At 37.7% G+C, this 24,097-nt stretch overlaps 1 protein-coding gene and 1 long non-coding RNA gene across 15 annotated transcripts in view; one reads left to right on the top strand and one right to left on the bottom strand.

The window, feature by feature from the left end:
* Itprid2 (ITPR interacting domain containing 2) overlaps positions 1-9,746 on the bottom strand; it is an 86,420-nt gene extending 76,674 nt beyond the window's left edge. Inside the window, exon 1 of the mRNA XM_052726208.1 lies at positions 9,657-9,746. The gene's annotated coding sequence lies outside the window, so the exon portion shown is untranslated. The remainder of the gene's footprint in view (positions 1-9,656) is intronic.
* The window catches only part of LOC128102443 (uncharacterized), a 140,128-nt gene that overhangs the window by 39,329 nt on the left and 76,702 nt on the right, over positions 1-24,097 (top strand). For 7 of the 14 annotated variants that reach the window (XR_008215407.1, XR_008215406.1, XR_008215411.1 and 4 more), the window contains 3 exons: positions 4,559-4,632; positions 6,357-6,478; positions 18,376-22,324. This is a non-coding gene — a long non-coding RNA (uncharacterized LOC128102443). The remainder of the gene's footprint in view (positions 1-4,558; positions 4,633-6,356; positions 6,479-18,375; positions 22,325-24,097) is intronic. The other 7 variants (XR_008215410.1, XR_008215405.1, XR_008215412.1 and 4 more) reach the window with 4 other exon arrangements.

Genomic DNA, 24,097 nt, shown 5'->3' with positions numbered 1-24,097 from the left:
AAGAACCATTTATTATGAACGATTTTACTTTGCATGAGATGATCACATGAGGCCTGTCCTTGCTGGGTCTTTATCTCCTGTCCCAGTTAGTATCGGTACACCAAACTTCACATACAAGCTTCTGGAACTTAGAGCAGACAGCAGTGAAGGGATTTCACTTTATATTATTATAGATTATTCAGCTTGGGAATTAACCAAAATTTTTATTCAAAACGTCGCCAAAATCATTTAAACTGTGAATGAAGAGAACTAAAATGTTAATATCCTGGAAAACAACAACAACAACAACAATTCCACTGACTTTGGACCATTTGGTCTTTTCAAAGTCTAGCTTTTGGTTTCCCTTAAGGCTACTCACCTTCCCCCATGCCAATAAATCTGTTATTGCCTATTGCCAAAGGATAAAAATTCCTTTCTAATCTACTTTCATAAGTGGCAACTGACCAAAGCTCTATTTGGTATTTTATTAAGATTTTGTGAGGTGATAAGAAACAAACAAACAAACAGAAAGCTCTATATCCATCCATTCCCAACTCCTGCACCTCCTGAATTCTCCAGAACAAATTTAGCTTAGCATTAAAATACAGCATTTGGAATTGTATCTGGATTCTTCCTGACATTCCAGAGACATACTCGAAATAAGATGCCAAAAGAAGCTAAAAATGGTAAAGGAAATTACAGAAGTGTTTGACTGTCATCCAAAAGATTCTAACAGTTCACTCAAAGGAAAATGCCCCTCCATTCCACAAGCATCTTGGGAATGCTAAAGATTTTAATGGAGTGGCAAAATACATAGCAAGTGGTCAAGTAGTTTTGATTGATAGTAGAACTTTTTCTTTATATATTCAACTGCTTCATGTAACACGAATTGCTAAATGGTCTTATTAATAAAAAACCCGGAACCAGATGTTGGGGTGAAAGCTAGAAGATCAGAGGGAGAAAACAAGCCACAGCCACCAGCTATTACCATAGCAACTCCACAAATCCTCTGACTGAAATCCTCAGACTCCAAGAGAGAGCTGCTTCCTATATACTCATGCACATATACCTTTCTGTGCCCTGCCATATTACTTCCTCTCTCCACTCAGCTTCATAACTTCCTCTTTCCTCCCCACTCTATCACTCTCTGTCTGTCTGTACAGACCTCCAAACCTCTATGGTTAACTATGGTTAACTAGTGCTGGGATTAAAGGCATGTGCCCAGCTTCATAATAAAAAATTAAGCAAAGAAAAGAAACAAATGATTTATATATGATAGACTCCATTCCATTGATCTTTTATAGCAAATAGAACCTTTCAACACTTAAATACTTGATTCTCAGGTCTCCCTCAGGGTCTCCTGTCTCCACTGGAATACAGGGAACAAGTCCTCATGTTATGAATGAGCATGAAATTTGACGCCCTTTCTTCCCCATTTCAGACATGACTCATTTCTCTTGATGCAATCCCCAAGGTCCAGGAGCTCTTCTTTAAAGCACTGAGACAAAAGCAACATCTTCAATTCAAACTGGTTTACACAGAGATTTCTGATAGTTCTTACCCACTGACTTCTTTATGCACCATAAAACTAAGTGCTCTGACTGTCTTGCCTTCACTTTCCCCAGGGAAACAGATGCCTACAAGCTGAAAAGGGAACAAGACTGGCAGGCCTTGACTAGAGCCTATTAGTTCTGCTTAGCCTCTCATTATCTCCAAGATGCTATTGAATGCTAGCATTGGGAGTATTTATTTTCAAGGTTGGAGATCTTTCCTCCAGACTCGTCTACCTTTGGGTACAAAGAGTAAGTGGTCTGAGGTCTTTCCTAAAAGCCAGTCTCATTTAAAATCTGACTTTTGCTGAGTAAAAATTGCTACTTCAACCCTCTGGTTTGAAATTGTCTACAGTCCATATGAGTCTTGAAATCCAAGAGTTAATTCTGTGGTCTTTCAAGCAATATGCAAAACTCTACTTGTCCCATCCTTGAAAATACAAAAGAATAAATAAAAGCTAAGGCTATGTTACTTTTCTAGAAACATTTTGTCCCAAGAGAAACTATTTCTTGGTTTAGGAGATGATAATGGTGGAAGTTAAACAAACATCCTTTTCGAATTTCTAGAAAGAAGGAAGGAAAAGAAAGAAAGAAAGAAAGAAAGAAAGAAAGAAAGAAAGAAAGAAAGAAAGAAAGAAAAGAAAGGAAGGAAAGAAAGAAGTGAAAAGGCTAGCAGAAGTAGCTAACTGCTCCATTGGAAAATTTATTTCAGCAGATGTTCATCGTCCCAGGGAGAAAAGCACCCCCACTTTGTAGCATAGCATTTGCACATTTAGAAGCTTAACTATTTCTAAGTTGAAATGAACCATATGGTATGAGTGAGATATAAATATGAGCAGTTACATTTTACTATTAACTACAAAGGAAGAATGATGATTGCTGCTTGAATTTCATATTATGACAAGGTAATGCAACTTGTAGCCTGTTTGTTTCAGCTTCCATAGATTTTTCTCTTTAAATCATGTATTGTGATACCCCAGAGAAGTATTAAAAAGTTAGCAATTTAATGACATTAGTATATATAGAGAATACATGACAGTTATCCTTGATCTAAGTGACTGTCTTAGTTAGGGTTACTTGCTGTGATTAAACACCATGACGCAAAAGCAACTTGAGGAGGTGTCTTAGGGGTTCTATTGATGTGAAGAGAACCATGGCCACAGCAACTCTTACAAAGGAAGACATTTAATTAGGGTGGCTTACAGTTTAGAGGGTTAGTCTATTATCATCATGGTGGGACATGGTGACATGAAGGCAGACATAGTGCTGGAGAAGGAGCTAAGAGTTCTACATTTTGATCTGAAGGCAACAGGGAGTGCACTGTAACACTGGGAATAGCTTAAGCATAGGAGACCTCAAAGCCCACCCCCACACACTTCCTCCAACAAGGCCACACCTCCCAATAGTTCCACTCTTTATGAGCTTATGGGGGCCAATTACATTCAAACTACCACAGAAGGAAAGGGTTTATTTGGCTTATACTCCCATATTGCTGTTTATCATCAAAAGAAGTCAGGACAAGAACTCAAACAGCATGTGAACCTGGAGGGAAGAGCTGATACAGAGACCATAGAGGAGTGCTGCTTATTGGCTTGCTCCCTGGGGCTTTCTTATAGAATCCAGGACCACCAGCCCAGGGATGGCACCACCCACAATGGGCTTGACCCTCCCCCATCAATCACTAATTAAGAAAAGTCTCTAGAGCCAGATTTTATGGAGACATTTTCTCGATTAAGGTCTCCTCCTCTCAGATACTCCAGCTGTGTCAGCTGGTATGACACTAGCCAGCACAGGGCCATTGATCATTTTAAAGTGTAGAATCTGAAGCTCAGAAACAGTGACTTGCTTGACTCACACAAGCATAAAGCCATAACATTGGCTTCTGAATAAAGGCAGTTTTACTCTAGGATAGGGGTCAATAAACCTTTTCTATAAAGTGCCAGATACACAGCCACTGACTCAGCCAGCCAGGGAGCCCTTTGCTGTGAGAAAGTCAGCCAGTGGATGTGTCAGTAGAAGGAACGTATGAATAAAACCTGATTTATAGACACTGAAATTGAAATTACATAGAATTCCCATGTGTCATACATATTAGCTGTTTTACATTTATTTCTAATCTGGAGTTACTGACAGCACTTCAATGTGTTCTTTTCACCTTTTCTCAACTTCAAAATGCAAATATAATTGTTAAATTATGGGTTGTATAAAAATTGGCGGTAGGATTGATTTGGCTCATAGACTAGTTAAAACCAAGACTGGTGGAAGGCAGGCAGGAAGGAAGGAAGGAAGGAAGGAAAAAGAGAGAAAGAAAGAAAGAAAGAAAGAAAGAAAGAAAGAAAGAAAGAAAAAGAAAGAAAGAAAGAAAAAGGGAAGGAAAGAAGAAACAAATGAAATAAAATGGTACAAAGAGAGCCCTTGTGTTTCTTTTGGGTGCAACAGTAACTTGTGTTAACTCTTTCCTCTGGCTGGTATCTGTGTGCATGGTTAGTGCTTTAGAATATGTTACTTAGTGTATTGACTTAATGTATGGCATATTCCTCAGTGTCATGCATGAGGCTGCAGATTTCTTTCTCAGAGACTGAGAAACATCAATGAAGCAAAAATATTCTAGTTTTAACATTCTGATTTCAGTATTTCTTTTGATTTGATTTTATAGTTTCTTCCTTTCTCTAGTATTTATATTTAGCATATGAATAAAATATGAACTATTCTACTAATGTGTTAAAAATATGTGGAAAAAACTGATGCTCTAAAAAAAATCTCACATTTGGTAAAGCTATGTCTATTTAAATAGTCATTAAATTTATCAAAACTGTATTTATTATAAAACATAGTCCCACTTTCTTTTCTTTTCTATTTAGAAATAGGTTATGATCTTATCCAAATTGCAGCTTATTGTTATAACAGAATTCCAAAGAAATAATATAATTATGGCTATAGAAAATTTCAATTTTTATGAATATGATAAAAATTGTAGCTTATAACTGGTTTTCTATTGATGATTAAAAACACTTATTTTTATCATCTAGGTGATACTAGCAGATTTCAGGGAAATCCATCCTTTAAAGCCAGAATTTTTTGGCTATGGGTGTTCTGAATGTGGGTAAGTTACTCAGTTTCTGAATTTTGATCTCTTCAACTGAGTTGGGTAAAAATATTTATCCATCAGTTCATTATAGAAACTAAATCTGAAAATACAGTTTAGTACTTGTAACAGAGAAATTATATAATAAATAAATAATACTCTTTATATCATTTCAGGCCCAGACTGCCACAGTTCCTTTGATAAGGAAGAACCTAGAGTACCATAAACATTGGTCATGTGGATAGTTTATATAATGTCCTCCATCAATAGTTTGTGCCTGTGGTTTAATATTGTACTAAAAAATATCATCTACAAAAACAATAGCTAAAAATATTGTAAAAGTTATGCTGAAACATGTAAGATTGTCACTTTTGTAGGTCAAAACAGTCCAACATTGGTAAATTTTCTAAGGATCAACACAAAACATATGATACAAAAAGAAGATTGTGTTTCTGAGACAATTCTATATGATAAATGGCTGACATGGTTTGATAGCCTAGAATGGACACTTGTTATATTTGCTGTTAAAAAGCACTGTGAAAAGATATTTCTAGGGGTTCAGGATGTTGCTCAGTGGTAGACTAGTATATTGCTTAGTATATGGGAGGCCTTAGGTAAATTCCCAGTATTGCTCCACGAAGTCTTCTAGAAGGGTGAAGGACAGATCAGATTCTAATGGCCTAGAGTCAGGATCAACCTAGTCTCATATTCTCTCTCTCTCTCTCTCTCTCTCTCTCTCTCTCTCTCTCTCTCTCTCTCTCTGTGTGTGTGTGTGTGTGTGTGTGTGTGTGTGTGTGTGTGTGTGTGTGTGTATGTGTGTGTGTGTGTGTGTGTGTGTGTGTGTGTGTGTGTGTGTGTGTGATTTCTCTCCTTCTGGCATAGCATAGAAACAAGTTCCAAGCATGACTGAATGATTGGCCTCTTTTACAATTTTCCATCTTGACTTTTATAGCAGTTTTCCCTCTTACAGCCAGATTTGACTCTTCTCACTCACACTATCTCAGTTCATCAAATATTTTATTTCCCTTCATTCAACATTTACTTCAAAGTCAGTCTCCTAGCTCCTGTACACCAAGTAAGTTGTAACCAAAAATAGAGAGACATCTGCAGAAAGCATAGTTTAGGACCTAAAGTTCTGATAGTTTCTGAGAAAAAGAGGTTTGGTGGGGTGATGGTGGGCATGGGTGTTTGTCTTGTTTGTTTTTGTTTGTTTGTTGTAGAAGAAAAGATATGAAGAATTTTTAAGCTAATTATAAAGCTCTGTCTTGATTATAGTTAATGATGTTTAGTTTTTAATATGTAACAGAACAGTATAAATAATGTTTGAAGGAAACAGTGATTTTTGGGATTTTTCTGATTTCTACTGGAATGTGATCACCATTAAAAATGAATTTTATCCAGTTGGGTGAGACAGTTGATTGGCTTGATCTGTTTGGGAGGCATCCAGGCAGTGGGACCGGGTCCTGTGCTCATTGCATGAGTTGGCTGTTTGAAACCTGGGGCCTATGCAGGGTCGCTTGGCTCGGCCTGGGAGGAGGGGACTGGACCTGCCTGGACTGAGTCTACCAGGTTGATCTCAGTCCGCAGGGGTGGCTTTGCCCTGGAGGAGGTGGGAATGAGGGGTGGGGTAGGGGGAACGTGAGGGGGGGGAAGGGGGGAGAACAAGGGAATCTGTGGCAGATATGTAGAACTGAATTGTATTGCAAAATTTAAAAAAATGAATTTTATCTTATTCACTGCAGAATTTCCAACACAAGTATTTTCTGGAAAATGAGAAGTGCTCACTAAGTGTCTGTAGAATGAATAAGTGATTATTAAAGGAAGACTGTGGACACGGACACCCAGGAGCACCGTGATTAAACAGGTGACTATTGTCCTGCCCCAGTGAATCTTTCCCTATCCACAAGTCTATCAGACAAAGGAGGGCTTAGTAATACAGACATGACAGGAGCATGAAGATAATGTGATCATTGTCACTTTCGTGCCAGTAATGAGCAAGGAAGGGAAAACTGGATGATCCAGTCAGATCATTCTCAAATAGACAGGTTCCAGAAGCTTCCATGAGAAAATAGAGATGATTCTGTAGGCCAATATTTGAAATAAAAGGAATGAAGTCACATGAGATTTCAAGATGTTCTCAAAACAAAATTCTGACCTTTCCCCATGCATTTAGTTACAGTAGGATGTGTGGGGCCTGTTGGGCAGGATTTCTTTTTATGGACATTTTGAACTGGACACTTCTTGTGTCGGGGGAAAGGGAGGGGCTGCCGTATCCTGTGCTGTGGATGTTCAGCAGCCCTCCTGGTCTCCACACACTAGCCAGGATTACCCTGCTTCATGTTATGACAACTGAAAGACATGTTAGGCTCTGTCAGACTAAGAACCACCCAACAGAAGGGAGATGATGAGGAGACTCGGAGGCTTCTGACGTGCTTATAGAAAATAAGGAAATGGGTAGAAAAACACTTTTGATAAGAATTGAAATCTCACTTTAACAAGAAAGTTGAAGTGGAAAGAAAACAATCCCATCCTGACTTGTGAGAACAGCAGCAAAGAAGGGACTGAGCATATATAAACAACAGGGCAATCTGATTTATTACAACTTGCATATATTTTCTCCATTTAGGCAACTTCTGCTATAAAGAGAACATTTCAGAGAGGCAAAGAATAAGAAGGGACTTTATTACTCTGAATTTCTAAAGCAAGTAAATAAAATATTGAAAAAACGTGGGGGAAATTAACAATTAAAGGCACAGGCATGTCTTCATACGTCTTTGAACCACTACTTGAGAGATGTCTCATAAAGCAGATGATCAAATTTTCAAAGAGCATTTTAATAAAGAAGTGATGTTCTAAAAATGATGAGCTGTTCATAAGGAAATTTGAAAAAGGCTGAATGCCTGCAGTGGAATCCATCAAAATCCACCTATCTTGCATTCAATCAGTATGAATAACTCACCAATATTTAACAACAGCAAAGCCAAAATACCATCCAGAAATGATAATCAAGCCTTTTATAGCAGTATTATTTAGTCCCTATATAATTATATTTAAAACCTTACAGTTATTCTGCTATCCTACGAAGCAATAGTATGCTAGATATGGACAGTCTTCCACTAAAATACTGTATCTAACCTGATGTTGCTCTAGTCTACCCCCATCCACATACTCATTTATCACCTTGCTCTAATAATTACAAAAATAATGACTAAGCAAAAGTTTACCAGCATAGATATTTTAAGCACCATCCCGACAATAAAGTTAAAGTATGGTTTCAGGCAAACAGCACTTTTTAAAAGATGAAGAGGGAGTTGTAAACCAGAATGGAATTGTTTAAGCTCATCTTCAAAGACAAATGTAACCTCCACCAGTTCTAACACAGAGTAAATCACTCTAAGCACAGACAACCACAAGCCATGCATCAGTTTATGTGGACTGCTTCCACTTTATGACTACTAAGTTAGAAATACAGTGTGACAAGTTTGTTATAGCTGATGAGACTGTGGCAGCTTTGGTTAATTAAAAAAATGTTTAGGAGTTCAAAAAGGAGACTAGTATAACGAGTTAAAATTAAATTAATAGGTAGTCATTTCATCAACATTATTTCATGCCGTAATTTCCTTATGAAAGTCTTGGTTCATTTGTGGAAAATTCAGATAACATTGTCAGGTAAAGGCATGCTAAAACAATTTTGTTTACAGAATTAACAATGACAATTGCTCACATTACACATGTCATAGTTATACTTAGGTAACTTCCAACCCTGAACACATGGAAACTTATCTAATTTTTTAATCTTGTGGTGCTCTTCCTTTTAAAGGAAACATACACCTAAGAAAATCTAAACATATGCAAGAGAGAAGAAAATATGACATAGAAAAGATAAATAACAACATTTAACTAGGTTCCTCTTTAGAGTTGTCACTATTCTCAAAGCACAAACTATGTGAACTATAACTTTAAGTTCAAGTTCATGAGAATACAGAGTCCAGCTTGTGCTTAGGAAAGCTTGAACTCCTTAACAGTAGAAGTGATTTGATCTAAGCCATACCGTCACCCACAATGAGCTCTTAGAGTCTGGGAGGTACTAACTGGGAATGTTGTCTGGAGTCCTAAGGATAAAGGTAGAACTTTGTGTTTGTTTGTAATTAGTAAGCTCCTACTGAGTATAGGACCCTGATTTTATCTTAATCACAAGACAAAACCATCAAGAAAATATCAAAATGCCTGCCACGCTGGCACTAAGGCTATTGAGGCAGTGTGATGAAGAGCCTGAAGCCAGTCTGGCCTATATTATTCTCTCAAAATGATAACAACTGGCCAACCAGGAGAGGACTGGTAAGTGTAGCTCACTACTGAATGCTTGCCTACATGCCTAGGGCCTCCAATACCAGAATAAAGAAAAATAAATAGCGCCAGTGTATCGTGAATTCTAATTGGTGTTAATAATAAAAACCTGGAGTCTGAAATCATGGTGAAAGCTGAAAGGCAAGAGAGACAAAAGAGCAAGCCACAGCCACCACCTCTTACCTTGACAACTCCTTCCCAGAGAGGAGAAAGTGGAAAATTCTGCAGATTGTTTTGTATGTGTAAGAAGAAGACATTATATACCAGTTATATTCATGTAGAAGATCAACATGTCTTTTTGAAGTTCATAAAATATAAAGCTCATTTCATAGTTAGAACCAGTCAAATAAAATTTGATGTCTTTTCTACAGGTAGAAATGATGATATTTTCTTCCATAGCAATAATATTATTTCAATCCTATCCACACTCAGAACCTTTTGCTTTGCATGTATTTTCTACTCTGAAACAAAGAGGAATCACACTTTAGAGAGAATCTCAATGATATTATCTTAACTTTTTCTCAGAATATTCAAGTATATTAAAAAAGGAAGATCAATTTAGCATGATTTCACAAGTATTTCCCAAACTAAGCACATTATTTTAGAATTGCCTGTTTGCTGAATATAAAAGCATTTAAGTAGCTTAAGAAAAGTTGAGCGAAGAAAGAAGGTAGCTCTTTACACCCAGATCTTACCTGGAGAATTGAAATGGAACAAGACCCTCGTAAGCCTCCCTGATCTGTGCTGCTCTCCTCAAGGGACAGCTGAATCACAGCAGCCTATATTCTCAAACTCTAAAAGAAAAAATCAGGAAGCTCGATCTGTGCACATAATGGCCTGCATAATGTAAGAAAGCACCGTTTCTTGGCAACTAGAAAACAATCCTTTTCAATTAACTCACAGCAATTGGCCCACATTTGTTGTTACACACAGAGTGAAGAAAATGTTTTAAGAACTGAAAAGAGCCCGGTAATAGCTCAAGTCTGAGCAGTCTGTTCACTTGGAAAGCATTTTTAATTAGAAGACTCGCCATTCTAGTAGCCTCTTTCCTAAGATCATCTATGGACATACCCAACTCACTTTGTTGATACATATTATTTAGTCGAAGTCCTAATCCTGAATGTTACATGTTATCTAAACAATGAAAAGGCAATGAGCAATTGTAGCAAACCAGAGGTCTGCGTGTGATATCCTGGCCTTCATTATTTTCATTTTGCTTTCTAAAATACCAACATGAATGTCATCCTGATGTTCATTAGGATACACAGGCCGAACTATCATGTGTCATATTCTCTTAGCTTTTAAAGATGGCTTAGCTCCAACAGACACCAGTTTAGCTGATAGTACAGCTGAGAACAGTCTTACTCTAATCTGACAATTTTGGAGAATTCAGATACTTGTGAGAATCTTACGAGATGTTCTTCAGATGTCTTGTAGTCACACACATATATTAGAAATTTCATATGTCAATAAGGGTCCACAGCAGGACTTTGACTTACAAAATGTATACAGAAGATATAAATTAGACATGTTTTTTTTTTCTAGCCACTAAATCTCTCCTAGTTGTCATGTTAAAAGATTTAATTATCTAGTTAAATTATACTTAAAAAATGAACAGACAATAAGGACAATTTCTATATCTAAGCAAAGTCAAATCTGGTGGTTTTTTTCCTTCATTGCCCCTCACTTTTGCTAGGATTGAGTAGAAGTGTGTTTTTTACCTTCATCAGCTCTTTTCAGTATTTTCCTTTATAACGTGAATTTCTCTCAAAGATGTCAACCTTGTCTTCCTAGTCTTGACAGGCAATTCCTCTTGGGTGTACTTTTTAGAACGTAGCCTAGGCAGTGTCTCAGCACAAAGAACTCTCTTGGTTAGTGGGAACTTCAGGCAGTGTTGTAAGCTGGTGAAGGTGATGTATTTGAGTAGACCGTCTGGCACCTTCAACTCAGACTCTCGACAGCTGTGTACACTTTCCATGGGTAGATCTGGCTGGGATAATTTTACAAGTGTTTCCTCAATCTTACTACTGACTCTTCACTGGCTCTATGACCTCGGGCAGATTTGTTAAACATTTTGTGTCCAGGTCTCTTATCTGCCAAGTGAAGTTAATAATATTTACATCATAGGAGTATTGTGAGAGTTGACTAAGGCTACATGTGTAAAGCTTCTTAGAATAATGTCCAGCAGATGATAATAAGTGTTCAAAGTTAAGGTATATAATTAATGTAGTGCTGTTATTAGTACTCCTGAACTTGCTGAATAATCATAATAAATTTATTACAAGGCTCATAACTTTACTTCGGATATTCTTAAAATGTACGGCCATTTACTTCTGCATTGAATATATTTAAACAGAATCAACAAAACCTAGCATTTAAGAGTAATTTCATAAAAGCCAGTTTTCATAGGATCATTATGCTCACTCATATCTTCCCCATTTTAGACGTGGGCTTTAATCTTAGTTCCAAGCTTCTAGTCCAATCCATGATGTAACTGCCTCAGTCAAAATTTTACACCCTGTCCCTGCTTGGAAATAATTCAGATTCATTAGAAACAGGTTAAATAAACCTATCTGGTCGGGAGGGATTTGGCTCCATGTTTATTGACTTGGCACAGGGCAGTGGTCCCTTGTTCATTATTGTGGATAGTGTTAATTTGTCCCAGTATCTTAAAGTAGAACATTATGGCAGGGGAAATTAAACAGTGAAATCTGTAAAGGAGAAAATAATCCAAGAGGACAAGTTTTGTGTAAAGATGCTGAAGTCTGTAAGTTGTAACAGATACCCTCTAGCAAGACAACTTGGTAACCTGGTGTCTTCCAGAGGGTTGGGTGTGATGTGTATATAGGGTTCCATGAGCTGTTGGGAAGCTGCTCCTGATCATGAGTACCATCACAGTCCCATCAGTCTTCTCATAACCACAACCCTGAGTAGTCCAGAAAGTCTAACTGAACAGCAGGAAAAACTAACATGATAAATAGGATATAGTGCAACTTTGGGGCACCTTTACCTATAATTCAGTTAAAATGTTGCAAAAATAAGTTTGTATGAAGACATTAGCATACAGACAAAATCAAAATCAATACTGTTATAGAGTTGCCACAAATAATTCTTTCATAATTCATAAATGAGGTATTCAGATACATCTAGTAGGCTTTCTTGGACCTCCAGCCTCCAAATCATGACATGAAGACAATATTAGTTATGAATGTTTGGCCTTATCTTATGCTTGTCCCACTAGCTAATAACTTAATTTAATCTGTTTCTTTTCATTTCCATTTTGCCTCCTGGTTTTTTACCTTTATTTCCTTCTGTATGTCCTACTTTCCTGATTCCTTCATGTCTGTCTGTCTGGCAGCTGCCTGTCTGGCTATCCCTGGGCATCTCCCTTTCTTTCTCCCTCATTCTCTGTCAAGCCTAGATTCCTCCTACTACTTATTTTTTCTGCCTGACAGCCCCACCTATCCTTCCACTGTCTGGCTATTGGCCATTCAGCTTTTTATTAGACCAATCAGGTGCCTTAGGCAGGCAAGGTGAAATACCAACATATCTTAACATAGTTAAACAAATGCAGCATAAACAAAACCAACACATCTTTACATAGTTAAACAAATATTCTATTCTACAACAGATTCATGCCATATAAACTGAGAAAGGCTGCAATTTGATTCCTGTGGAGAGTTTAATGATCAAATACTTCACACAATAAAATATTTTATAAACACTGAGTACATTTGTTCTAAAACAGAAGGTTGTAGTGTGAAAACCAAATATTTTCAAGTTCTTTTGGAAGCAAAAAAACCCCTGAAGTTAAGAAACAGTTTAGTTTTTCATTAGAAGTAAGCTATTTCTACTTTCTAAGATTCTAATCTTCAAACTACAGAGAGAGAGAGAGAGAGAGAGAGAGAGAGAGAGAGAGAGAGAGAGAGAGAGAGAGAGATGACTAGGGAAACTTTTTAAACATGTAAATTCTTGGGCTCCAATCTGAAAGAAATTAACTGAATATCCTCAGCAAAACTAAGAAATCTACATTTCAGTTGAGCCTGGCACTGATGTCTTGTAGTACAGCACTTGAGAGCTAGAGATTCAGGAAAATACAGGTAGGCAGGAGTCTCAACTTGTGTAAGAGGGGACAGTTATAGGATTTCAAAGAGAGGAAGATGGCCAAAAGGATGAAATGGGAAAGTGCAGTCCAGCTAATTTGAGCCAGATAACAGAATGGAGTAGAGTGGAGACAAACAGTGGAAATATAACTGCAGTGACTTCTGATTTTGTATCTGAAGTACCATTTAAAGTGTGGCATTAAAGCCTGAGTCATTGCAGCAGACCAACAGGAAGCCACTCTTACCATTCCCCATTCCTCACTTGGCTTCACTTGCTGACCTTACTTGGTCTGTTGATTGTCCCTCTAGCACAATGGCTTCCACTTCCTACACTCTCCATAACTTTTAATAACTACTTTTTCAAAACCTTTGGGAGGTGGCCCCAAAAATTCAACTTCTGCCCACTCCCACTGATACTGTTTTCCTTTCCTCCTAATTCTTTCTGTCATTTATTAATGACCTCTATATTGACATTGCTCACTTTTCTGTTTCCCCTACTATACTGTGAGATTCAGATGGAGGGATGTTGATCTTTCTTATACAGTGGTGTGTCCCTCCCATATAGAATGGTGCCTGGCTTCTGTAGCTGTTGCTGCACAGATTTAGAAATACAAAGCATGACATGACGTGTAGCTCAGTGGAAGAGCACTTGACTAGGATATGTGAGGCCTTGGCTTATATCCTAGCCCCCAAACTACAATAAGACTACCAAGTATCATATGCTAAGTGTAGGCAGAAGGAGTAATTACTCAGTACTAGAAATAAAAGCACAGCATTATTGGATTTTTTTAAATCCCTGTTTGTCCTTCTAGGGAAAGGTCAAAGTGAGGGAACCCTATTTAGTGCTATAATGCTTCCAGGCATATTGTTTTCTAGTCTTCACAGAGGTAAGCTTGGGGAGTTATTGTTTAACTCCATTGAAAGCTAATAATTGTGTCATATTAACCTTGGGGGATGAAATACAGGAAGCATTTATCAAGGTACATAGATTTCATAAGTGATATTTTAAACAGCAATGTGCATAGTGTTAAAGGAATTGTTTTTAAATACAACAGAATTAAGGTGAAATAAAAACCAATCTTTGCTGGGCGGTGGTGGCGCACGCCTTTAATCCCAGCACTCGGGAGGCACAGCCAGGTGGATCGCTGTGAGTTCGAGGCCAGCCTGGACTACCAAGTGAGTTCCAGGAAAGGCGCAAAGCTACACAGAGAAACCCTGTCTCGAAAAACCAAAAAAAAAAAAAAAAAAAAAAAAAAATCTTTGTGAAAGTTTCTAAAAGATTACAGAAATTTGTCATTTATTCCCCATCTCTTTACAGACACAACTAAACTCTATTGTTATTGTTCCTTGAACAAAACTATCATAGAAATTAGCCTTTAGTAATAGAAATAAATGTTCTACTTAGTAATGGTGAGAGTATTGAACCTTCAGGCATGTGCAATAATCAGATATCTTTCCTACAAATGCCATCAGATGCATAAAAGTGTTAGAGAGTACCTAATAGGGTAACTCAGACAGCCAAGGTTTGATCCCGAGAATCCATGTAACAAAGCTAGGCATGATAGCACTCCTGTAACCACAGATCTGGGGAAATGCAGACAGATTCCTGGAGCACAGTAACCAGCCAACCTGGCCCAATTGAGTGATCTCCAGGCCAGCGGAACACTTGTCTCACAAAGCAGGGTAGCTAGAACCTGAAGAGGAACAACACTCACGGTTGTCTTCTGGGACACACACACACACACACAAACACACACACACATACACACACACACACACACACACACACACACACACACACACACACACACACTGTTTGAAATGGGACCAGAGGGGAAAGCATATTTCTGACTTTCTGCTGTGTTGCTGTGTTCTGTATGCCAGAGATACAAATTTCTTAAAATGATAAATATCTGCACATACCTTCTTTCACTGCACTCCTGCTTCATCCTGCTTTGAATCTCTAAAGTCAAGGTCTATCATTAATAAATCAGTGAGTAACCATCACATCCATACTTCAATTCCAATAATATTCTCTATATGCTCAGAAAAATTCTCTCCTTCATTTCCCCTCTCTCTCCCACACAACACACAGAACCCATTAAAAATGTGTGTTCCGGCCAGGTGGTGGTGGCGCATGCCCTTAATCCCAGCACTTGGGAGGGAGAGGCAGGTGGATCTCTGTGAGTTCGAGGCCAGCCTGGACTACAAAGTGAGTTCCAGGAAAGGCACAAAGCTACACAGAGAAACCCTGTCTCAAAAGACCAAAAAAAAAAAAAAAAAAGAAAAAACGTGTGTTCCCTCTCATCTCAACTGCATTTACTCTACTCAAGAACTGACAGCTGAACTGCAGGAATTGTCTTGCTGAACCCTGGAAACAACCCTCGGTGGTCAATATTTTTATTCCTTGCTGCAAATGAACAAGTGAAGAAAGCATGCCATAGAGAGGTGAAGTAAATTTCCAAAGGTCACAGTTATTCACCAGAGAGGCGGAAACTAGGTTTTCACTCACCCTGAAATTCACGTTTTCAACCACCTTTCCTCAATCCCTGGTATATTCAACAAACAATTCTTTCTAAACTTCATGCTGCTTTGTGTGTGTGTGTGTGTGTGTGTGTGTGTGTGTGTTTAATAGTCACAAAACTAAAATGCTTTAAAAAGCTACTGTTTATGACTCCTTGAATGAATTTCGTTAGTGCAAGTAATGGAGGGGGTGTTTAAATAGCATCAAGTACTTAAGGACAAAAAAGCAAACATTTTCATGCATGGTCTTTTGTAATGATGTTCAATTTAGACCTAATCCTTTTAGCCCAGAGATGGAAGAGTGACATTCTAAACAAATCTCATTGTGTTGTGTTTGCTGCCATAACAAGGTATTTAAAGGATGAAATTCTTCCTGGCAGATGGACTTCTTGGCTTCACTATACATGCACTACAGAAAGTTTTTGTTTCAGAAGGTTAAACATGAAGCCAGACGCTTCTCAGTAGATATTTCCACTTAGAAATATGGTAACTGGTTGGATAGGAAAGTTAAGGAACAATAATAAAATATTTTTTACAAGCATTTGTCCAGCTTATGATTTTTAAATGATAATTTTAATGTACATTTAATGAAATGTATCCTAGCTTAAAGTATAAGCAATTAGTCCCAGAATAAAATATTCCTATAGTTCTTCACATCAGAAAATGAAATCATTTTTATACTCAACACAGAATAAAGAAATACATCCAGCTGGATATTTGTGGTTGATGCTGGTTCCTACAGATTCATCCTTGATGCTTTAAAATCATTTGCTTATCATGAGGTTTCTACAAGGTTATCATAACACCATGTATTTTAGTTTAGGAACCTGTTATTTTTAATATAAACAAAGTATCTAACAATGGATGTAGCAGGAATCTTAGAGAGTCTTATTAATAAAATCAAACCTGGGGCCAGTTACTGGGGTTTAATGCTGGATGGTCAGAGAGACAGAACAAGCCACAACTAACTCACCTGGTCAACTTCTCAGCTGGTCTTGTTTCCTCAGACTGGAAACCTCTGTGTCCTCATATCCAAATAGCTCTCAGCTGAACTGTGCTGCTAGAAGCCTGAAAGCTTAACCAGCCAAATGCTGCTAGTTTCTGGTCCTCACACCTTATATATCTTTCTGCTTTCTACAACCACTCCCTGGGATTAAAGGCTCGCTTTCTGGGATTAAAGGCCTGTGTCACCATGCCTGGCCGTTTCCAATGTGGCCTTGAATTCACAGAGATCCAGAGGGATTTCTACCTCTGGAGTGCTAGGATTAAAGGTGTGAGTGCCACCATTTTCTAGCCTTTGTAGCTAATAGCTGTTCTGTCTCTGACCCCAGGTAAGTTTATTAGGGTGCACAATATTTTGGGGAACACAATACCACCACAAATGGAAGGCTATCCCTTGAGCATACCATTTAAAAAGTACAAACAAAACACCAGGTTTGGCCTGTTAACTTTCAGACAAACACATGCTTAATTCATCTAAGGTTGCCCGAGTCAGAAAACAGTGGTATGATCTGTCTTCTCAGAGGCAGAAATATCATTCAGTGCTTCATAGTTTTAGTATTACCCATATAGTTCCTTTTTTTCCTACCCAAATTCACTACTTCAATAAGTATCTATGGGGTGTTTTCTATGGGTCTGGCACTGTCATAGGGGTGGATTCATAACTATGTTGACAATAGAGTATAAGAAAAAAGATGCTATAGTACTTCTAAACTATGTCAGAAAAGGTGAAAACAATTTCCATCTTGTTCATGAGGACTCTCCAACACAGGGTCCTGAGTTGTCATGTAAAAGTACAAGTATTAGAAGCTGCAATGACATGAGGAACTAAGCTATGCATAGAGATCACTGACTGTTGATCTTAGATGATAATGAGATGAATTCCTAGAATGCTAGCCATGAGAGTGAGTTGTAGACATAGAGCCTAGTAGATGTTCCCATGCCTGGAGCTCTGGCTAATATTGATTACAACCAAGGGTTCCCATAAGATTTACTCATTTGAGTCATTCCAAGAATTATAATCAAACAAGATTATGAGCGAAGAAAGCTGAATGTTGTTTTATGTGAGTAGATTTTAGATGGATTTGTTAAATACTAACAGAATTGTGTTGCCTGGAATTAAGGTCTTACTAGGACCAGAAAGCCTCACAGACTATTACTTAAGGCTTAAAGCAGCCTAAAATGTTATTAAAGTCTGGAACATAGGAGATGTTGAATATGTAATGTTTGAAAGGCTGAGGAATCTTTTATCCACAGGAAGTAGAAATTACCTAATGAACTAGTTATCTGGCTAATGACTCTTTTGTGTATATATTGGAAATGACAGTTTCTTTTAGCTGGATATTGTCATACAGTGAAGACAAATAGAAGACAGAGACAAAATTGTCCAATTTTATCTGAGTGAGAACAAATAAAAATGGGTCAGGCTTTGCTGTGTTTCAGAATAAGATTGTTTCTTATCTCTAGTCTCCTCTAGGAGAAAACTTTCAAAAAGAAAGAAAAGTACTGGGGTAAAAAATCAAGACCAGAGTGCAGTCCAAAAGCATGGTGTCAGGGTAAATATCAAATCAAGTATGTGATTATACAACCTTTCTTAAGATATTAGTATGATTTAAAGTGACTTCTCATAGAGTCTCAAAACTTTGAACTAGTTTTTAGGATGTCCCTCAAAGAACATGTATTTAAAATAATAGCATTTTAAGAATTTTAAAGAAATGTTTCCCATACATAACAAATAAGAGTGTGCATGGTGGAAATCATTGGCATCAGCTTTGCTGTTTTTACACAGGGACACCCTGTTCAAGCAAAAACTATCTTCAACACTTTAAGCTAAACGCAAGCTATCATGCTATTTCATAACCCAGGTAAGGGCTATGTTTTTAGATGTTTACCTCTGTGGATACTGAAGTACAACTTTCTTTGTGGAGGAAATGTGCTTTTCATGTAAAGTCATGGTCCATCTATACATAGTCAGTTACCAGGTACATAATGAAACTCCCAGAAGAAGTTGTTATACTATTAACTATAAATTAGACACAGTCCTGGGAAGTCCCATTTTAAGAACAAATAAAAAGATTCTCAATTTGAAGGGCACAGTTTAAGATACAGTGGCAGGCTTCTGCGGCAGGGATGCAAAGGAAATTAATAGAAAAGTGTACGGGGCTTGACATTAGGATATTCTCATGACCTCAGTCTTTTTCACTTCATTTGCATGATGAAACTCTTGACTGCACTAAGAAGTGGCCTTGGTACAGTGGAGTTGGTGCTGCTGGGACTCATCTATCTACTTGCCCACCATGTACTAACAAGAAGGAGAAAAGCTCTCTGGAAATGTGTTGATATTACAACCTTTGCAATTATGCACATGATGAGGTGCTGTTGAACAGTTTGGAAAATCAGGTTCAGTAAAAGCATGTTATTACAAGAGCAATGTACAGTGAAGCATAATTAGGGAGGCTTTAGAACTCATGGGAAATCTGAATTCCCCTTGTTAGAAAGAACTTATTCAGAAAGCAGGGAGAAAGGAACTGGAGGCATAGGGAGAACTGTGGCATTAATGATATTAGTAACAGTTTTCCCAGTTTGTAAATTCATTGACCAGTAGGATAACAGAGAATAATTTTTAGCCTTCAGCTCTGAGCCAAAACCCACAAAAAAATGGGAGCTCCAGAGACCAACTATGTCTACTAATTTACTTTTAGTGTATGAGATATAATTACAAAGCAATTAGATGTGGCTATCTAAGTACAAACCACCTTTAATTTAGGAGGTGTCCAGAGCTGTCAAATAAAATGAAAACATTTTCCTTCCACTTTTCAAATTTTGTTGTAACTATAGCACTTTTTAGCAAATTACACTTGCCTGGGGAGTCTTTTCTTAGCCATCAAGGACCAAGGTCAAAAAATAATGAAGAGTCAAGGAGATAATTGATCCTGACAATCAAAATTGCCTCATAGATAAGCTGGATCATTCCTCCAGTTGAAAGCTGGAATCACACAGGGAGGGCCTTGAAACATACCAGCCAGAAGCTGATGGTTTTGGCCAGCATAAGGATGTCATCAACCCAGAAAGAAGCATTGACTCAAAGTAGAAAAGGTGATAAAATGACTACTGAGAATTTTACTTTTCCAAACTCTATATTCTCTTATTCTGGGATTGTTAAGCTAGAATGATGCAGATCCTGGATGTCCATATGTCAAAAGAAATGATGTAAGGAGACTGTAATGGTCTGAATATAGGCTTGCCATCCATACGCTAATGTTCTGGAAGCTTGGGATCTGTCATGGTTAAGATGAAGGACTAGTGAGCAAAATTAGGTCATAGAACTTCTTGAGAAGTGATTTATACCTGCCCCTTGAGAGTGAATTTGGTTTCATGGAACTACATTAGAATGTAACATTACTGGACTCTTCTGCCCTTCCAATACTCTCATTCAGTAATTTCCATTCACCATATTTTGACCTGTAGTCGGAAGGAGGATAGACAGTTATGTAAAGAAACAGTTTTAAAAAATAAAGTCTTTTAAAGAGACAGTAAAAGTAATATAAAAGTTAAGCCACATAAAGATGGAAATCACACAGAAAGTCTGGATTATACTGTCTTTGGGATTTTTAACGGGAGAAAGACATTTGATTGTAAAGGCTGCTGAGTTAAACCAATATATGTATTTTAAAGGTATCTTGACTTCAAAATTTGTATCTAAAGATATGTTGTTTTGGAAAAGAGGTTCTGCTTTTGTTTCCACAGAAGATGAGAACCTATGGATTGCTTCTAGGCTCATATGGTTTGATTAGCCAAGACCCCCTTAAAGGTCTCTGATGACACCATGACTCAGATGATCCAACATCCACAATGGTTTCAATGGCTCAGACAATGCAGCCTCACGACTATTCCAGAGAGGACTTGACCATAATTCTTAATTTTCTCAGGATCTTTATAAGATTGCAGTGTGCCTAACCAGCAGGAAGTAGTAAGAGAAGCTATGCCCAAATTCCCAAAATATTGTTTATGAATGTTTATTTTTATTTAAAGGAGATTGATTATAAATGAAATCTCTTTCTTAAAAAAGGGGAGGATGTGATATAGAAATATAGGATAGGGCTGGAGAGATGGCTCAACAGTTAAGAGCACTGGCTGCTCTTCCAGAGGTCCTGAGTTCGATTCCCAGCAACCACATGGTGGCTCGAACCATCTGTAATGAGATCTGGCGCCCTCTTCTGGCCGTGCAGGCTATACACTGTAACATAGTAAATAAATCTTTAAAAAAAAAAAAAAAAAGAAAGAAATATAGGATAAATATTTTACGTTGCTATAGATTTTAGTTTGTTGATACAAATTTAAAGTTAATTTTGTTATACTGTATGTATGTTTCTACTCTTGTTTAAGGTATTATGTTTATGAAACTCATTTGAAATTGTAGTGTATAGTTGAGAAATACAGATTAATAATTAGTTATCTATGATAACTACACTTACAGTCATGTTAGTTAAGTTTTCTAGGTATACATAGATATATTTCAATTAGGTAGGTAATCTTCAAACACTTCAAAGACCTACAGAATATGGCATTTAAAATGTTTTAAGAACTTAGACTTTCTGGACAGTGAGACATGTCTGTTCTTGGCAGCACCAATTTAGAGAGGAGGATGGGCATCAAAGACACTCCATATGGAGTTTATCTTCTTCTTGGCAGAACTAGCCATTTGGGCAAGAAACTGTTCTTGCCTGGAATAATTGACAAAATGTTGTATAGACTGGACATACAGGATCCATGGAAAAATGACCATTAAATTTTGCCAAAACAAGGCAAGATGGTCCTTCAGTTTCCTGCTTCACAGAGGAGAGGCAGAGAGACGCCAGCCTGCCGCCCAAGGAACAACATGCCAGCAGACTGGTAAGCCACAGAACACATGGCAAAACATAGATTAATAAAAATGGGTTAATTTAAGTTATAAGAGCTAGCTAGCAAGAGGCCTGCCATATGCCATGCAATTGTTAATTAATATAAGCCTCTGAGTAATTATTTTATAAGCAGCTGTGGAACCACAGGCCAGGCGGGACCCAAGAAACCTTCCAACTGTATTGACCAATGAATGATACACTCAGCAGATGTGGATGCTTAAACTTGAATATTACTTCCAAAGCAGTGAGTCAAAATAAATGTCATTTGTTTGAAAGTATTCAGCCCAAATAGTCTTTTTACAGCACTAAAAAAGAGACCTTGCTGTAGACTAGGGCAATGTCAGTACTGCATGGATGACTAGTATGTATAGGGGAGAGTGAGAAATTTTCAGATCCAAGTTGTAGGGTAGGTTGAGAAGAAATACCTCAAGACCAGTCCAAATCATCAAGGAGTTGGATGTCTGTCTGGGCTCAGAAGAAGAGGGTAAGGCTTAGTGCTACTGTCATGTTCCATATTGTCTTTGTACCTATACCCAAAGAAGAGGGATTTGCACAGAAAATGAATAAGTAGCTGCATTCTCTCTTCTCAACATTCAATGTTCTTGCGTGCCAGCCAGGACACCTGGTGTCCCCTAAATAGCTACTTTTGTAATGGACTGGAATCTCGGATTCTGAGGGCTGACAGCTATGTCCTACTTTAGGAGTGTTCCTTAGCACAAAGAAGCTGCCTCACCAAAACTGTGCCCTCTTCCTATGACTCATCGTGTGTTAAGGAATAAAGGACTTTTCCACTTCTACAAATCAGAACACCTGTAGATGGCTATTACACCTCCAAAGGTACCTGTGGGATTGTCTGGGGCTTTGCTCTCCTTACCTCATGGGTCAGCTTTCCTTCTCAAAGGTTAACAGTAATTCTCTGAACAAATTAACTTAAGTATTTTAGGATAACTTGATGTTAAGACATTCTGCTAGATGTTGTTCAGAAAAAATAGTGATCTCATCTTCTGTGAGATTTTAATTTTGAGGAAAAAATGATGACTCCAGCCTATTTTGAAATATGATCCATAGCCCTAATTCTGTCCTGTTTTATTTCTATACCTTTAATTTATAATATACTATATATTTTACTTTTAGGTATGTTTTCATTTGCCACCTACTGTTAGAAAATGAACTGTAGACAGCAACTTTAGTGTCTCTTTTTATTCTGCATCTTCTTTCCCTCCTTCCCCTTCCTCCTACTCCAGCATGTCAGAAATATCCAGTATGGTTCCTTGTACATTAACATTTATTGGCTTTTAAAGGAAGAAGAAGAAGACAAATGTGTAATATATAGGGTAAAGGGATGTGGTAAAGGATCAGTGAGAAAAGAAACATTTGATTTAACTTTGCTAATGTTTAAAGTTAGATGCCATGTTTAAAGTCCTGCTGCAGTAAACTCCATGGTGTTTTTGTCCCTGAACATGTAACTACTCTAAAAAATCCAGTGTCTCAGCATTTTTCTCTCGCATGTTTATCTCTGTGGTGAGCCCTGTAGAAGTGTTTTCACTGTAATTTTCATATTTCTGTTTTTCTACATGGCATTATAGAATTTCCTGCCTTTTTCTGTCTGGTGTTTACATGGGTACATATGGGGCTCACAGCAGGGACTGGGATTGGCAGTATTTATATCCACAGGTATCCCTGGAAATGGTATGTCAATGTTCAGGTTTGAATGGCCTCTGGAGGGAATTTATCATTTCATATTCTAAAATGAATAAGTAGTTCAAAAATATTAAAACATCCATTGATTGTATTCATAAGATTATTCAGGATTAAGAATGTAGACCTTAACTGTAGACTACTGGATATCACCCCTTTCTCTGCCTGTTACTAGTTGTATGGTTTTCAGCATGAGTTAACAGTCTGAGCATCTATACTGACCTCATTGTCTCTTTGTGAGCACAAAATGATAATACCTGGTCAGGACTTAGTAGAATAGATGGCTTATTAGTGTTTGTAAAATCCTATTTTAAAATCAGTTATTGAAACCTCAAGTAATTCCCTTTGCAACTATCTGTACTAAATTCCCAGACTATATGACATAGCAGGGTAAACCTCAATTGACCATATGGAGTTATCCTAAGGTAAGAGAACTTAACTCCCATGGGAAATCCATCTCTGTTTACTCATTTGTTCACTTTGTCAGGTACCACACCACACACACACACACACACACACACACACACACACACACACACACACACGGACATACAGACACACACACACACAGGTACAGACACACAGACCCACACATGTACAGAGAAACACAAACAGACCCACACACAGAGAGACACACACACAAACACACAGAGAGACACACACATACAGACTCTAATGATTACCTCCTTTAAGGAAGGATGTTCAGAATTATAAATTTTGTCACACAGACAGTGCTAATCTTCAGACTAAGACACCCCATCCCATAACTGTTCATAGCAGTGTAGATCTCCTCCACTCTTGCTATTGGACATGATTCCATGGCTTTAAAAACCCATGCCCAAGGTGTTCCTCAGATTCAAGCTAATCTCCTACTCTTGTTTCATATCAACACACTTTCCCCTGCTACCAACT

Source organism: Peromyscus californicus, unplaced genomic scaffold, assembly GCF_007827085.1.
Source record: "Peromyscus californicus insignis strain IS unplaced genomic scaffold, ASM782708v3 Scaffold_7__1_contigs__length_154581171, whole genome shotgun sequence".
Classification (NCBI taxonomy): Eukaryota; Metazoa; Chordata; class Mammalia; order Rodentia; family Cricetidae; genus Peromyscus; species Peromyscus californicus.
Note: the sequence above shows the minus strand (reverse complement) of the source record. Positions and strands in the feature narration are given on the sequence as shown.